Here is a 12585-nt window from a genome sequence, read left to right as displayed (position 1 = left end):
GATGATCATATATTATTCATTGCACCTAGAAGTGAAAATGTATATTTGCTTAATTTGAATGTTATTGAAAATGGAAATGAAAAATGTCTTATATCTCTTGAAAAAGATAATTGGTTGTGGCATAGAAGACTTGGTCATGCTAGTATGCATGTAATTTCAAAACTTTTAAGATATGACCTTGTTAAAGGTTTGACAAAAATTAACTTTGAAAAAGATCATTTTTGCAAGCCTTGTTCTCTTGGGAAACAAACCAAAGTTTCTTTCAAATAAAAAAATGTGGTTTCAACATCTAGACCTCTTGAGTTATTACATCTTGATTTGTTTGGTCCTATTACACCTATAAGTTTTGGAGGTAAAGCATATACTTTGGTCATAGTAGATGATTACACTAGGTATACATAGACATATTTTCTCGCACATAAGGATGAAACTTTTAGTGTATTTACATCTTTTAGTAAGAAAGTACAAAGTGAAAAAGACTTACCCATTTCCTCCATTAGAAGTGATCATGGGAGAGAGTTTGAAAACTAATCTTTTGATGAATTTTGTTCAAACAATGACATTTTTCATAACTTTTCAGCTCCTAGAACCCCACAACAAAATGGAGTTGTAGAGAGGAAAAATAGAACTTTACAAGGCAAGAACAATGCATAGTGAACACAATCTTCCAAAATATTTTTGGGCAAAAGCCATAAATACTGCTTGTTATATCTTGAATAGAGCAATGATTAGGCCAATTTTAAAGAAAACCTCTTATGAGTTGTGGAAAGGGAGGAAGCCTAACATTTCTTACTTTCGTGCATTTGGTTGTAAGTGTTACATTTTGAATAACAAGAAGGATAACCTCAAAAAGTTTGATGTAAAATTAGATGAAGGTATTTTTCTAGGATATTCAATGCATAGCAAAGATTATAGAGTCTTTAATAGGAGAACTTTGTTAGTTGAGGAAACCATTCATGTTGTATTTGATGAAACTATCAACTTCTTAGAAAGAAAGATTGTTTGTGATGATGATAAACTAGGCAAAATTTTTGGAAGAAAAAGGGATGAGACTCAAAAGCAACAAAGCCAACCTATTGAGCCCTAAAGTGCAATTGGGAATGATGTTGTCAATGAAAATACTAATGAGAAAGATCAAGAAGGTGAAGGTGATCAAGAAGTATTTCCCAATATTGAAGAACTCCAAATTGATGAACCACATCATAATGACCTACCTCAAAAATGGAGATATCATAGAGATTATCCAAAGGAGGACATAATTGATAGCCCTTCACAAAAGATGATGACAAGAGCTCAACTTCGAAAATACTTTGGTAATGTTGCATTTGTTTCTCAACTTGAACCAAAGTCTTATGATAAAGCTCAAAGTGATGAGAGTTGGATTCTTGCTATGCAAGAAGAACTCAATCAATTTGAGAGAAATAAAGTATGGAAACTTGTTCTTAGGCCTAGAAATCATTCTATCATTGATACTAAATGAGTTTTTTGGAACAAAATGGATGATAAAGGGCATTTTATTAGAAATAAGGCTAGATTAGTAGCTCAAAGATATAATCAAGAAGACGGTATTGATTTTGATGCGACTTTTGCTCTGGTTGCTAGAATTGAAGCTAGTAGAATATTGTGTGCATTTGCATGTTATAAAAATTTTATGTTATATCAAACGGATGTTAAGCATGCATTCTTCAATGGTTATATTGAAGAAGAAATTTATGTTGAACAACCACCAGGTTTTGAAAACTATGAATTTCCTAATCATGTTTATAAACTCACTAAGGCCTTATATGGTTTGAAGCAAGCCCTTAGAGCTTGGTATGAGAGGCTTAGTAAGTTTCTTTAGATAATTATTTTCAAAGAGGAAAAGTAGATAACACACTTTTCACAAAAACACACAAACATGATATGCTTATTGTTCAAATTTATGTTGATGACTTTATTTTTTATGCTACTAATGCTTCTCTATGCAAAAGCTTCTCTAAGATGATGCAAAATGAATTTGAGATGAGCATGATGGGTGAACTTACCTTTTTCCTTAGACTACAAATTAAGGAATTTAATGGTGCCATCTTCATTAATCAATCCAAGTACATTAAAGATATGCTAAAGAAATTCAAGATGGATGATTTGAAGAGTATTGGAACTCCTATGAGCTCCACAATCAAGTTGGAAAAGGATGAAAAAGGTAAAGATAGGCATGATTGGCTCACTTTTATATTTAACTGCATCTAGACCCAACATTCATTTTAGTGTGTGTTTGTCTGCTCGGTTTCAATCATGTCCTAAGGAATCTCATCTAATTGCTGTTAAAAGGATTTTCAAATACCTTATTAGCACACACTCAATTGGTTTATGGTATCCTAAATACGACACATTTGATATAGTTAGATATAGTGATTCTGACTTTGCTGGAAGTAGATTGGATAGAAAGAGTACTTCGGGTACTTGCCAATTCCTAGGTCATGCCTTAGTGTCTTGGAATAGTAAGAAACAAACTTCTGTAGCTCTTTCTACTGCTGAAGTAGAATACATTGCTGCAGGAAGTTGTGTTGCTCAAATTCTATGGATGAAGCAATAATTAGAGGATTTTGGTAAAAAGGTTGATCATGTTCCTATAAGGTGTGATAACACTAGTGCCATCAAACTAACTAAGAATCCAGTCCAACACTCTAGATCAAAGCACATAGAAATTAGACATCACTTTATTAGAGATCATGTTCAAAATGGTGACATTGAGTTAGAGTTTGTTCCAACAGAACAACAACTAGCAGACATTTTTAGAAAACCACTAAATGAGGAAAACTTTTGTAGGATTAGAAGGGAACTTGGCATGAGTGAAGCTGTTGAATGATATTTATTACGTTTGATATGAATTTGCTGCCAAATTTGGTTAAATATGTTGCTAGTGCTATATTCTGCGTATATGCGTTTTTAGTTAACTACTTTCTCACTGCAGTTGTTTAGTTTTATACCAGTATAATATTTAGCCAATTGGGTTTCAAAATTAGTTAACTAATTTTGCTTCTGTGTACATTTGAGAAAACGTGCCTGTTTTAAAATTACTTTCTTTCTAACTGGTATTTTCGGTCTCTTTACAATTTATTTTGACAAATATACCCCTTAGCACAGTTAAGCACTTTTTATGCCTTTAAAGGGTAAAATTGGGTTTTGGCAAAAAGGAATTCCCGGTTCTCCATGAAAAATTGTACACAATTTCAAATTTTGAATTTTTTTTTAGTAACTACTACATATCACTTCAATCAATCTCTCAAAAACTTCCTCATTTCCTACTGCAAATTGATTCTCCACTCTCTTAGAAACCTAAATTTCTCTCAAAACTAGAAATTCTCAATTCTCCTTCTCAAAATCCCTAAACGGCAAAATCCCGTTCTTCCTCAAGCTGCTACTTCTCACTGAAATTCTCCAAGAATCGATGGCAAGGGTAAAACAAGTGGCTACCAAACCTAAAAAATTCATGGATGATGCTATGAAGGCTGCAGGAAGAATCGAAAAGGAAAGAGAAGAAGAAATCGAAGTTGAAAGTAGCAATGAAGAAATAGAGACAATGGCAGAGGTAGAGAGAAAAAGAAAAGGAAAGGGTATTGCTCGGTCAGAACCTTCCAAGAAAAAGAAGAAAATGGAAAAGGCTCCTGCTTCAAAACTCTTTGTGCAACAGAATATTTTCGAGCCAATGTACATTAAATGGGATTCATTTTTTGATTTGCTTTATGAATTTGAAGATTTATTTACTTTTCAAGGCTAGATGAAATTTTCTGAGTTGAATGAATATTATTATCCTTATTTAATTCAAGAATTTTATGAAAGTATGAAAGAAATTGTTAAAGGAGAAAGTTTTAGTGTGAAAGTTAAGAAGAAAAGTCAGATTGTTAATGTTGATTTCTTAGCCTCTGTTTTGAACCTATCGAATGATGGAAATAGGATTGAAACCTTCAAAGATACTAGGAAGCTTGAAGGATATGATGAGAAGGCATTTTAATTATCAATTTTTCCAGAGGGTACACCCGAAAATGAAATGGCCAATATTAGTTTAGTGCCTCAAAATTTTAGGATTCTACAATCCTTCATTTGATATTTGCTCAATCCTAGAAGTGGTAGTTATTCATATGCAAATAGCCTTGATTTATGCATTATGTGGCACTTGATCAACAAAATCATATTTAATTTGCCATTTTTAATTTTCAAAGTGATTGCTAAGTCTAGTAAGCATAAAAGGTTGCCATATGCTATGCCTTTGACTCTTGTATTTTAAGTTATGGGAGTTTATTTGAGCAAAGAAAATAAGTTTAGCAATCCTATCCCCATTAAAGAGATATTCACGGCTGATGATGGTAGGAAAAGGAGTAAAAAAGAAGAGAAAAAGCAAGAAGAAGATACTGAGATTGAGATTGAATCTGAATCAAAATCAAATTCTGAAACAGAATCAAACATCCCAATAGGCAAGTTGAAAGAGAGAAGTTTTAAGATAGATGAAGGGGAAAGCTCAAAGAAGAAAGAGAAAATGAAGCTGAAAATGTCAGATTTTGTGAAAATAAGGAAAGCAAATCTAGAAATGATGAAGGAAATCAAAAAAATGAGTGGACTAAGCTTAAGTATTTTAGAAAAATCTCATGAATTGCAGAAAGGAATTATGGGTGAGCAAAATACAGAGATGGACATGTTCATTAATGGATTGGACAGGTAGGAATGGTTCATGAAGAAGATGGCTCAAATGTTGTTTGGTGAATCTTTTGGGAAGTTTGGTGATTTTGGAAGCTATCTACATGGTGCTGCTAGTCCTAGCAATGCAAAGGCTGTTGGACCAAGTGGAGTAAAAATTTCTGAAGTGGAAGAAGAAGAAGAAGAGGAGGAGCATGTAGAAACTGTTGAAGAGGAAAAAGAAGAAAGTAAGCTAGCTGAGGTTGAAGAAGTAGAGAAAAATGATGAGAAGGAAGAAGCTGCAGAAGAGAAATTAGAAGCAGAACAAGAACCTAATAAGGAAAAATCAAGAGAATCCTCCTCATCTCATACTAAAAGCAACAGCAGCAGTGAGAATGGGAAAAGTGGAAACAGAAATGGTTCGTGACAAGAAAAGGAGAAGGAAAATGCTGGGAATAAGGAAAAAGAGCAGTCACAAGACCCATCCTCTAATCAACCAAACCCTACTCCTACTACCTCTCAACCAGTACCTGAATCATCCATCTCTTTACCCATGCAATATGGCCCTAGAAGAACCAAAATAAAAGCCAGAAAATCAGTTCTACCCTTTCCTCCAAAAATCCAAGTAACCATACCTGAAAAGGAACCCTCAAAGAAGAAGAAACAAGCCAAAGTTGTTGATCCTACTCACCTTAGGAGAAGTGGCAGGATTCTTAGCAGCAAGGATAAACCTTGAGATTTTTGAAATATGATTTATGACTTTCAAAGTTGTATCTTTTTATTTTTCTTTCAAAAAGGGGAGAAAATAAGGGAAAATAAGAAAAAATCTATCTTTTTGTTGATGTCAAAAAGGGGGAGAAATTAGGAGAAGATGAGAAATTAGGAGCAGATAAGAAATTAGGAGAAGATAGGAAAATGTTTTAACTAACATAATGTTTTAACTAACATAATGTTTTAACTAACATAATGTTTTTAGTTAACTAGGTACAAACTGAGTACAAATTTAGTTAACTAATTTTGTTCAGTGGTTGTATTGTTCATATTCTGATATAGATATTTTGGACTTATTTTTTAAAGTTATTGAAGTTATGATGATGCTCTTTTATGATTGACTTATGGTTGATATATCCTATATATAATGATTGAATTGATCTTGGATGAATTGATCTTGAAAATTGTTTAACATATTACTTATATTGTTATCTTCAAAATGCTTTGAATATTAGATTTAGGGGGACCTATTTTATAGCTTCTCAACTTTATTGCATGTTGAATGATTGTTTGCATACATATAGGGGGAGCTTGTCTCAAAGCAAGTTCTTGCATACATGACATATGTAGATAGTTATACAATTGAATTTTTATGATCTTCATAGATTCATTAAGTTTTGACATCATCAAAAAGGGGGAGATTGTAGGCCCTGTAAGCTATAATGAGCTTGATTTTGATTATAACAAAACTTAATAAAATATACATTAACTCTTTGTGCATAAGTATTTGAAGTGATTTTATAGGTCATGATATGCAAAGACATTGATGGAAGGACTATTCTATTGGCATGGCTGATATAAAAGGAGATTATCATCTTGTATAACATAAAACAAATCAAAGTCCATGAAGAATTATGATAGAAATTAAGTTCTTAGGTCCATTGTACAAGATTAGAGAGATTATGTCATTTAGGACCTAAAATCAATTTTGTTTTTAGATTCAAGAGTTTAAAAAGTGTTTTTACATCATTTCTAAGGTTTTTGAATGGTCAAAATAATTTTTACAATCTTCCTTCAAAAACTCAAAATTTCAAAATTTAAGTCAAACAGCAGCGAAATTAGTTAACCTATCGCGAAAATTAGTTAACTAGTTTTGTTGTCTAAAATTTTCTGTCTTATAAAACTAGTTAACCAGTGAAAATTTTAGTTAACTATTTTCACACTCTGACCTGACACAACTCTACTGCACGATTTTCAAAGAAGTAACGGCTAGTTTTTTGAAAATTAAAGAACCGTTAGACACACTCTCCAGCAGACTTTTTTAGCAATGGAAAACACCTATAAAATGCATCATTTACTACAATTTTACCTAATGAATGTGTTCCTATTCATTGAAAATTTATTGTGCTATTTTTAAAGCTTTCATTCAAATACTCTTGAGCTTGAATGGCAAATCTTCTCTCTCAATCTTTTAGCATTAAATTCTATATCTAAGAGTTATTGAGAGTATTTGTTCTACCCCAAAACCTATTTAAGGTTGTGTAAGTGTGAGGACACTTGTGGAAGATTTTCAAGCACCTTGTGAAGCTTGTGGTCTTTTGTGGGAAGTAAAAATATTGTAAAGGTTCTCAAGCACCTGGGAAACTTGCTGAGATTGTAAAAGATTTGAATCTTGCCTGTTGAAAAGATCAAATAGTGGAGTGACTCTCAAAGTGGGACTTTGGGAATAGTGGATGTAGGCTAAGAGAGCCGAACCACTCTAAATATTGTGTTTGATTCTCTTTTTCCCTTAACTCTTTAATTTTCAGCACTTTGATTCTCTGATTATATATGGAATGTATTGAGAATTTGTTTTATTGAGTTAATACTAAGCTTAAATAATTAAACCTACAAACTCTGATTTTTATGCAAGAAGATACACTTGATATTAAGTAATTATTTTGTGTATAAGCTGCTATTTGTGCATAATTTGTTTGATCACTTGAATTACATCTTAAAAATAGAGTTATATACATACATAGAAGTGCAAAGCCATAATTTTTCTTTAAGTCTTGAGCAAGGACTGAAAAATTACCTAAAGTGTCCAATTCACCCCCTCTTGGTCACTCTCTTTGGAACAACAAATAATAATAATAATAATAATAATAATAATAATAATAATAATAATAATAATAATAATAATAATAATAAACCATTCATTAAATCCCCTGCTGAATACATAGTAAAATTCAAAACTCAAAGTTGTTAGTGATGATTCTACATTATTGATAATATATCAAAACTTATCAATAATCTCATTCATCAATGTAAACTTTTCCTGAATTTTTATACCCAGGAATATATTTATAGTACTTCAAAGAATAAATCCTTTAGATGTCTATGATACAGGAAGTTTCTAAATTTTGAACTCATTTTTATTCATTGTTATTTGATTTTAAAGTTTATTTTATTTTATTTTTAACTATAAAAAATTTCTAAACTTGAACTTTATTATAGAAAACTCTTAAAATTAAAAAAAAAAAAAATTACCCATCATCCTTTAATTTTAAAATGTGTTCCATTTTATCCTCTATAGCCCCCATCTTTCTTCCTCTTTTACATCCTTATGGTTGTCAAATTAATTAATAATTATTTATTAATAACATTATTTTACTTTTTATAAACTTTTATTTATTAAATTTATGGCTAAATGATGAAAAAAAAAATAAAACCTTTGTAAAATTTTTTAATTTTAATCAAATATTTTAATTATATCAATTTGATTTGAAATATTTTATATTACTTTCAATTTTTGCAATAAATCTAATTAAAACATTTATATTCATCAATTGGTAAAAATAATTCACCTACTCTTTTCACTCATTATCAATTTTAACCAATCCTTTTAATTTCATTCATTTATTCAATAATTTTAATAGTTTCATTAATTTTAGCAAACTTCATATTGATGAAAAAGTATTTAAGAATTAAACAATATAGCTAATATTGTTATATTAATTTTTAAATTTTCTATCTCTCTCTACTTAATTATACTTTTAATTCATATTTCTCCCCATTTTATCTCAAATTTAAGGTCAAATAAATTTAAAAATTCAACAATTTAAATATAAATAAGTGTAAATAATATAACTAAAAGAGCTCTAATTATAACTTTTAAAGCGATACGTATTTGTAATATATATATATAGAGGAAAATCTTTGAATTATTTTTGCCAATTAAATTATCTAATTAAGTTAATTGTTAAATTAAAATTATTGTAAAAATTTAAGAATTAAATTAATGAAATTAAAATGTTTAGTTAAAATCCAAAAAGTATATAAAAATTTGAATTTTTTTTAATCATTTGGTCTAAATTTATTATTAAAATTATTTACTAATTTAAATTTTTTATTTATTATTATTTATTAATATATAATATTTGAATTTTATTAAATTAAGTATCGTATTATGCTACAATTGATCTAATAGACATAACTAGAAAATAAAACATAAATCAATACTCTCTCTCTATCATTCTGCCTCTTTTCCTTCTCTTTCTCTCACTATCTCCTATTTTTTTTTTTTTTTAAAAAAATGCCAAACTTCATTAAAAGTTCAATAAGGGCAGGAGTTATTGGTTCTACCATCTTACCAGAAGAAGCAAAAATCCCACTGTTTGTGTCAAAAGACAAGCTCTTTTTTATTAAATCCAATCAAATTAAACCCAACTCATGAATCAACCCATTCCCTACTTAAAAAAACCTTAGGAAAATAGAGAAGAGCTTAATGTATAGATAATATCAACCCGGAACAAGAAATTATTTTTTCATTATCAGAAGGAACGAGAAATTAATAGGATAACATAACGCAATATGATCGGCCAAGTAGAAATTGAAATCAAATCCTCCATTAGAAATATCGAAATCAAACCGAATCAATCTGAGTTCTTATTGGATTTAGTTTTAGTTAAATTTAATAATCAATTTTTTTATAAAAATTAACTTTAATTCAAAATTAAACTAATTAATGCAATTCAAATTTACTTTTAGTCAACTTGAATTTAACTAATATCGATTAATTTAATTTTTTATTCAATCAGTTCTAATTTTTAACTGGATTGTGGCCACCTCCGCCTCAGACCTTAATGACTAAAAGTAAATTTCTCATCAGAAATTTCTCATCAGAAAAAGAAGGCCTCTCTCTCGTCCTGCTTCCTCTGTGCATCGCTCTCTTTGCGGCATGGGTCAAGTGCTACTGCCATCCTTTTTTTAGGCCGACAGTGTCTAATTTGCTCTTTTTTCTTTCTTTGATTTTCAGCTAGTTTTTTAATTAATAAAGATAGTATTTTAAATCCATAGATTTTTTTTTAATGAATTTATGTAATTTTCTCTCCTTTTGATAGAAATAATCATCTATGGTTTTTGTTTATGTCCTTTCGATGGGATTTATAAGCTTTGAAGAGAATTATCTCCACATTAAAGGGAGAGACAGAGAGAGAGAGAGCTTTTTCTAATTTTAGGCGAGATTTTCACCCAACTCTTGGCAGTGGAGATTTGTTGTTCATGACCGGTGAGCAGAGCGGCTTTCTTTATTTTAGGCCATAGTTATTAAACTTGGACCGAATAGCTAGTTGAACTGGTAAATCAATGAATAATCTCTCAAATCAGTCTGGGTTATAATTGGACCAGACAAAAAAGCAATTCGGCGTGACATGACTGACCTGGAGGTTGAATTGGTGAATCGGTGTGACCTGATTGACCTGGTTGGTTCAATTATTCAATAAATTTTTTTTCTTAATGTTGATATAAAGAATTAATTCAAAATCTTATAAAAAGTTTTTAAAATAAAAATTAATTGAGCTAATTTGGTAGTTATTTTTTTATTTTAATATATTTATTTTTTTAACATATACTTAATATTTCATTAATGTTAAAAAAAAAAATTAAACATAATATTACTTAATACTTTTATATAAAATTTAAAAATAGTATTAAAATTTATTAAATATAACTTAATAAATGTTAAAGTTTTATTTTAAATAATAAAAATTTTAATTAATTATATTTATTTATATTTTAGATATATTTAATTAATTTATATATATTTAATTAATTTTTAATAGCCCATTGGTTGAACCATCAACTCACTGATTAAACCACTAACTCATTCACCCAATCTCTTCGCAGGGTCAATCTCCAGGCCGTGTTTAATAACACTGCTTCGTTACTAATAATTTTATATTCATTATTTGTTGTTATATTTTATTAAATTTATATTTTTGTGAAAAATCTAATAAAATGCTAAATAAATAATTAAATATAATTTATTATAATTATTAAAAATAACATAATTAATTTTCTTGACTTTAAAATACAGAAAGTAAGAAGTATAAGATTAAAATTTTGAATTTTTCAATTTATAAATTATAAACATCAAGCATCTATCGATTTTAGTACTAAATTATTTAATAAGATTTTAAACTAAAAAAAAAAAACCTGATGAATGGAGGATGAGTATTTTAATATCTATTTTTAAAAATAAGGGAGATATATAAAGTTGCTCAAACTATAAGAAAATTAAACTCATGAGCCACACTATGAAGTTGTGGAAAAGAATTGTGGAACATCGACTATGTCATGACACTTCTATCTCTCTCAATCAATTTGGTTTCATGCCCAGTCGTTCAACTATGAAAGCGATCTTTCTCATTAGAAGCTTGATGGAGAAATATAGAGACGTGAAGAAAGATCTACACATAGTTTTTATCGATTTAGAGAAGGCTTATGATAGTATTCCAAGAGATGTCTTATGGAGAGTGTTAGAACAAAAGAGGGCATTTATTAGGTACATACAAGTGTTGAAATATATGTATGAAGGAGCAACTACTATTATGCGTACACTGGGAGGGGACACAAGAGATTTTCCTATCTCAGTTGGATAACACCAAGGTTCAGCTATAAGCCCTTACCTTTTTACATTAGTTCTATATGAATTGACGAAACATATACAAGAGAATATCCCTTGGTGCATGATGTTTGCGGATGATATAATTCTGATAGATGAGACGCGAGAAGGAGTCAATAGAAAGCTAGAGCTTTAGAGGAGTACTCTAGAATTAAAGGGTTTTAAGTTAAGTAGAACGAAAACAGAATACATGCATTGCAAGTTCAATGAAGGGCGAACTGGTGATAGGGAAGAAGTTAGTTTGCATGGAGTGATATTGCCCCAAAGTAATCAGTTTAAATATCTCTGCTTAATCCTTCAAGTAGATGGGGGATGTGAGGAGGATGTTACTCATAGGATTAAAGCCGAATGGTTGAAGTGGAGACGTGCCACGAGAGTTTTACGTGATCGTAAGATTCTCAATAAGTTGAAAGGAAAATTTTATCGTACAACCATACGACCGATCATGTTATATGGTAGTGAGTATTAGGCAATGAAGGAGTCGAATATGTCTAAGATAAGAGTTACAGAGATGGGAATGTTAAGGTGGATGAGTGGCCATACTAGATTAGATAAAGTCCGTAATGAGAGTATTAGAGAAAATTTAGGAGTGGTGCCAATTGAGGATAAGTTGAGAGAAGGGAGATTAAGGTAGTTTGGTCATGTGAAGCATAAACATACGGAGGCTCTAATTAGACAAGTAGAGCACATTGGGTTAGAGGATAGAAAGAAAAGAATGGTAGACCTAAACTGACTTGAAAGAGAGTAGTACAACATGACCTAGAAGCATTACACATTTCCAAGGATTTGGGTACCCAAAATCATTTAGAGTGGAGAAAGAGAATCTATATAGCCTATCCCAATAAATTTTTGGGATAAAGGCTTCGTTGAGTTGAGTTGAAACATCTATCGATTTTAAAATATATTATTTTTATATAAATAATTAGTTACACCATTTAGATGTCTTTTAAATAAAAAAAATAACCTTAAAATAATTTAATGTTCTCAAGAAAATATATCAAAACTAACTCACATAAAAGAGGAGGAGTACCAAAAGCTCTAAAGGGGCTCATTATTCCTATTTAAAATTAATGTGGATTATTAACATATCCCCTCATACTCATGACCTAAACTCAATCAAATGTCAGTCTAGAACAAGAACCTTATCAGTTTAAGTTAAATCATAATCCATCAAACTCGTTTTTTACTCAAATTGTAAATGAATCAGAATCAAAATAGAAATTCGAAAATAAACAATTTTTTTTATTTAAAGACATTAATTTTATCCTAAATTAACG

This window comes from Hevea brasiliensis, chromosome 5 (genome assembly GCF_030052815.1).
Source record: "Hevea brasiliensis isolate MT/VB/25A 57/8 chromosome 5, ASM3005281v1, whole genome shotgun sequence".
Classification (NCBI taxonomy): Eukaryota; Viridiplantae; Streptophyta; class Magnoliopsida; order Malpighiales; family Euphorbiaceae; genus Hevea; species Hevea brasiliensis.
This window is presented reverse-complemented; position numbering follows the sequence as displayed.